The sequence below is a fragment of the Leiobunum rupestre genome, chromosome 11 (genome assembly GCF_980474605.1).
Source record: "Leiobunum rupestre chromosome 11, qqLeiRupe1.1.hap1, whole genome shotgun sequence".
Taxonomy (NCBI): domain Eukaryota; kingdom Metazoa; phylum Arthropoda; class Arachnida; order Opiliones; family Sclerosomatidae; genus Leiobunum; species Leiobunum rupestre.
Genome location: NC_143394.1, coordinates 53,590,924 through 53,597,016, shown reverse-complemented (window position 1 = coordinate 53,597,016; position 6,093 = coordinate 53,590,924). Strand labels below are relative to the sequence as shown.

At 40.3% G+C, this 6,093-nt stretch overlaps 1 pseudogene; it reads left to right on the top strand.

Annotated features, from left to right (window-relative positions):
* Positions 1 to 962: 962 nt before the first annotated feature.
* Positions 963 to 1,115, top strand: LOC149923311 (5.8S ribosomal RNA; annotated as a pseudogene).
* The last annotated feature ends 4,978 nt before the right edge of the window (positions 1,116 to 6,093 follow it).

Genomic DNA, 6,093 nt, shown 5'->3' with positions numbered 1-6,093 from the left:
CTAATACAAGTTCTATACTGTATTTAGTTTAGTAATATTAATATATACAAAATAAATATTTAATCTACATTAAATATACTTATTTTTATGAACAAGACCGTGGTTTTGGAGTGGAGCATGAGATCAACAAGACTGCGTCGTCTGTGCCTCATCGCTGCCGCAAATGAGGGCAAATAATAAGACGAGCGAACAAAAATATCAAAAAATCTTAGGTAAAACCAAATATATCCCTAAAAAAGGTTGGTTTTACCATGGTTTTTTGGTTTTCCCACGGGTTTTCAGGAAAAAAGACAGGTTTTACCATGGGACAGCCGTGCGGTTATGATAACGTTCACCGGAGCAGAAAACATTTTTTTCGATTAGGCTAAATAAACGTTTCACTTCGAAAAATTGGAGGTTTCGTAGGGGTTTTCGCGGAGGCGGGTGCTATGTTAAAAATAGTACTCGTTGGCTTTGGAACTCCCAGAGATTTAGTAGACGAGTCACCAATTGTAGTGCGTTGAAGAACGATGCCGAGAAAGGACGGGCGCGTTGCAGTTAAAAGCCGAGCCGATCCAGCCGGTGTCGACTAATTCCCGCGTCGTAGGAGCTTCGAGTTTCGCCGAAAACACGCGAGTATGATTAGGGTTCTTCTTGTTCCTACGACGGTTCGATCTCAATTTCGTTTGTCTTATCTTTCTCCAAACGAGAGAACGAGAGCGCTGTGATCGTTTGCGCGCTTCTTTCAGAAACGATCGGCCCGCGCAATTCGGTAACGACTTTCTTATACTCTCTAAAATAAAAAAATCCTCGAACGGCGAAACGCGCTTCGTTCGTGGAGTGGGAACTCGTCGTGTCAGAGCGTAAGTACGCCGGAAGGTTCGGGCCACGATTTAACGCGTCGTGGCAGCTCGATGGGTTCTTTGTATCAGTATAACTTCCACCAAAGAGCGTCCGTCATTTCGCGAAGATGGCGTTCACATTTTTTTCTTCTATATTTCAAGGCTTCGTGGGTCGATGAAGAACACAGCCAGCTGAGAGACTTGGTGTGAATTGCAGGATATATTGAGCTTTTACCTTTCGAACGCACATTGCAACCTCGGGTCTTTCCCAAAGTTTCAGCTGTCTGAGGGTCAGGTTACTGACGACTGCACTCTCGCTTTTAGTGAGAGCGATGCGACGGGGCAGGTGTTGTCGCTTGGTCGGCCGTTTCACCTTTGGGTGATCGTCTGCCGGCGATCTCCACTGGTATTCGCTCGCACTCGCAAATTGATCGTCAGACCTGGGTAAAGGGGCGAAAGACTTATCGAACCATCTAGTAGCTGGTTCCCTCTGGATAGCTGGCACTCGGGGGTTGTAGTCTCATCCGGTAAAGCGAATGTTTTGAAGCCTTGGGGTCGAAAAGACCTCAACATATTTTCCGGTTGGCTCGACGGAACCCTGGACAGTCACTTAGATGCAGTACTAGCGCTGTGGGATGAACCAAGCGCCAGGTTAAGGGGCCCGATGCCGTGGCGCCGCCAGGATTTTTTCCCATGTAGGCACTACAATTTGGGCCCCCTCTTTCCCAACAATTTTTAATATATTAAACATAAGTATGACACTACCTATTTACGTAATGTTATTGTTTAGTAATGGTCTGTTTCGCCATTGACAACTTAATTATTATGTGACTAAAGACTAATAACTCGGCTAATTCCTCTTAGCCCATTCAAAATTGAAATGCTTTCAAAAATGTAAATAACGCTTACTTTGTGTGATAATAAATATGCATTATTGTATCAGGAGATAAAAATAACTTTTATAAACAGTAAACATTAGCTAGTTATTTTCGAATTTAAAACAAGTGTTTTCGCTGGTATGAATAACCATCTGTAAGACAAACTATACTACAACTATAACTAACAAAGTTACTTTGAGGTTGATTCAAAAGTAAGTACAGACATTTCTGGTGGTTGTAGGGGATGAGCTAAGAAGTATGCAGGTTTTTGTCGCGTTTCTCTGCGACGAGTTTAAAGAGCGCTAGAGGGCTTCAAAGTTTGACCTATTACCCAATGGAAGTAGGCTGCTGTAAGCACGCACCCACGAAGCAGTAAAAAATTTATTTCAGGACTTATTACCTACCCATTCGAAAGCATCACGCCCCTGAAATATTTTTTTAATAGATCCAGATTGGCTCTTAATTAGAGTCTCTTCCATTTTGCGTTTTCTCCGCTTTTGGAAACCAGACGGGGTTTTTCTCAAACTCATTTTAAACTAGGTTGTCTCAAAATTTATTCCTACACTATTTTACAAAATTTATATATATAATTCAACTTTGATCGCGAGTTCTAAATTTCTGCTTTATCGTACGAAAACCGGCTGAAAAATGAAGATATGAAATTTGTAAGGGATTTTTGAAATAGGCTCTACAAACCTAAAACCACACTGATAATAAAAACGAGAAGGTGAATCACCCTTTTATTCTTCGAAATAATAAACTACATGTCTATATCTCTGCCACTGACGGTCATTTCAAAATTGTCGTCAAAATATAGTGAAGAGAACTAAATAAAGTACCAAATTTTATTCCATGACGTACCCAGTCTTTTTAACTTTCATTATTAAATTTTAAAACCATGGATCATAATTTTAATATCTATAACTATATACAAGCCTTAAATCTAGTCAAAAGATAGCTTGTTGGTTGTTTATTTTTACCTCTGTAACTCCCCCTCAGCGGGAGGAGAAGAGACGGCCCCGTAAGGCACCCACTTTTTGCTTACGCGCTTACCCCATGTTATTATACAATGGGTATTATCCTTTTAACATGGAGTAAATATAAACCCATAAAATATGTGCATTAGTTGATAGTCACAAGTTTGAAATTTTCCAGCAGTTTCTCTATTAATTCGGCTACGGAAAATTACCAATATGAAAAAATAGGACCCCTTTTTAAATAAATTGGGGGCCCCCTCTGGTTTTCCACGTAGGCACGTGCCTACTCGTGCCTATTGCTGGCGGCGCCACTGGCCCGATGCGAGACGATCATGAGATCCAATGAAAGGTGTTGGTAGCTATAGACATTCCTTATCTAGATTTATATACCCCCGTACCGCAAATTGAATACATACCGGGGGTGTAGAGTAGAAAGTAGTTTTACCAAGGAAAGTTAAGAAAAGGATGATCAAGTGAAAACACAGCCAAGGGAATGGCCGGCAAAAAAAAACAGGAAGGAAAACCCCGCCAAACCCAACCCCACGAAGGGACATGAGAAGCGAAGCACAGGAGGGAACCCGCCCGAAGTCGTCGGTGAATTTATTAAGAAAAAACAATGATACAATATATCAATATCAGTAGCGTTTAAGAAAAATATTGATTAGAAGAGAATTATTTCCATGAAATTTTTTATTATAAAGAACGTTTAAAATGATCAGGTGATCTAGAAACAACGAGAAAAGAGGACGATTTGAAGAAACTTATAGCCTTTTTTTCTATTTGATGATGTGGAAGATATGGATGACTCGAAGAAAAAATGTAGATGCCTTTTTAAAATATTGTTTAATGGAGATGTGAATTACGTGGACGACATGTAGAGAAAGTATGGTAAGTGAAGGACGCCTTGAAGAGGAGTAGTTTTATTTTGTTGTTTTTTAAGAAGACGTTGGAGACTTGAAGAGGAAATGTAGTAGGAGCCCTTTTTTAGGGAGATATGGACAACTTGCAGAGAAAGTATGGTGAGTGGAGGATGACTTGAAGAGGAGTGCATTTTATTTATTTATTTTTTTGGTGACGACGAGGAAGATGTGAACAACTTGCAGAGAAATGTAGTAGGTGCTTTTGTTTTTAAGATGATGTTGGCGACTGTAAGAGGAAAGTTTTTTTGGGACGAGGAGGGCGTGAGTGCCGTGAAGATAAAATTTAGTAGGTGTGTTTTTTTATTTGTTTGTAAGAGGTGGAATAGGGGGACGACTTGCAGATAATGCATGTCCATCTAAAATTAATAGTTGTGGCCTTTCGTTTCCTATGTTTGGAAGGAACGTGTTTAGGAACCAAAGTTCAGCTTTCTCTTGCTTTGTCCACCCACTGTCACTCACACTAAATTTGGTGTCCGGAGGTGAAGCGTCAGTATCAAATCCCAGAATAACGGCTTTTGTTTTCCCTTTAATTATCAAATGAGGCGGAACGACATCACCGGACGCATTTCTAGCTGCAATGACACTTATTAATTATCTTTTTCCAGTACTCCTGACGTTCAGGTGTTTGGATCCTTTCCTTGAGAGAACAGTTTTTGGTTTATTTTCGAGTTGTACCCCAGTTTCGTCCATGTTCCAAATTCTTTCAGGCTTGTCTTGCAGTTCATTTGACTCTATTTGTTCTTTTAGAGCTTTGAAGTATGATGCAACCAAGTGTGGGTTCATTTTTTGATGTCGAATGCTAGATGTTGCCTCTGGTTTTCGCTTAACAATATCTTTATTGCGCGTTTTGAAGAGACGCCACCACTTGTCTGATGGATTTCCATTTTTAAAGGGGATGTTTCTTTTGGTGGCTACTTTACCCGCAAATTTAAGAAATTCCTTCTTTCCAAAGCCAAGACCCATGCTAGCTCTATTACATGCGTAATCTACTAATTTCCGTTCATCTTCTTTCGTGAGTTTAGGTTTTTTCCCAGGTCTACTATCTAAATTAACTGTACCATTTAAACGTCTCTTTAAAGATGACCTTGGAACTTTAAATAATATGGCGGCCTTTCTTTCGGACATTTTTTTTCCAGTACAGCTTTGACTGCATTTTCCATATCGGGTGGAGAATATTGGTAACATTTCTTTTTTTTCCATATTAGACGTAGAATCGTCGTCCATGGTTGAATATCTAAATTTTAGAAAATGTGTATGCTTAATTAAGTCTACGCCTATCTCAAGTTGTAATAGCCTATAGGCCTAACATTCAATTTCATTTAAATATATTTAAAAGTCCCGCATATTTCAAATATAAACCATTTCTGAACCGGTCCAGAAATGGTTTACAAAGTGGTCCAGATATGGTCAATTGCTCGGTCCGAAATAGGACTACATTGGTCCACAATAGGGCAAATCTAATAGTTTCTTAAAAACGACTTTTTTAAGAAGAATAATATTTTTTAAACTATCTCAAAATTTGGCGGGAACTCAACACTGGTTTTTAATTACCGAGGTGCGCATGACGGCTTTTAGCAAATTCGGTTGGTTGAATAATATTGAATTTTCTACATATTTACTGCCATCTATTTGGAAACATTATTTATGACAAGAACGAAGAGGTTTGGCGGTTTATTTAAAACGCAAAATTAATATTCAAGCTATAACCTATAATTTTTTATAAGAGTTTTAAAAAGTTGGTTAAGAATTGGTCGTGGTCCAATTTAGGTCACTTTGCCCTTTTGAAAGTATCATAGTGTATGCTGCCGGGGCCTGGTGGAAGGAAACAGGCAACAATAAAATAATACAAAAATTGCGTGCTATTCAGCGTGTATTCGCTATGCGCATCACCAAAGCTTATCGAACGATGTCAACCGATGCTCTTCTGGTTTTGGCACGTCTCAATACCCCCTCACAATCTGTCTCCTAACACGGACATCTGGGCCGCCCTCCTAGCTTCCCCTCTAAGATTCCCTTGCGTGGCGACCACGCCAAACAACTCCCACTACGAAATTTTCACTGATGGCTCGAAGTGCAGCAAAGGTGTCGGCTGCGCTTTCGTAGTGTACTGGAACAGTGTTGAATCCTTCTCCCAGCGGTTCGTCATGAACTTCAAAACTGGCATTTACAATGCGTAAATGCTTGTTATCCTTTAGGCACTCACTTGGGTGATGCACAAGCAGCTTCCAATCACCAAACGCTATATCAAGGGGTCACTCCGCACCTTCTCTGGCAAAATTAATGGACGGCCTCGGAGAAGGGTCGTCACACCTTCTCACTAATAACTGTCATCTTCAACTTCCGTGGGGATGTAGATTATTATGTCACGCAAATCCTGTGTGGGCACGGCAAATTTATAATCTCAACCAGTGCTCTGGATCGTCGTGCTACTACGGTACGGACTTTGCAGATGATCTGCACTGCCTAACAAACTCTCCGCTCACTGAGCGCTTTAAGC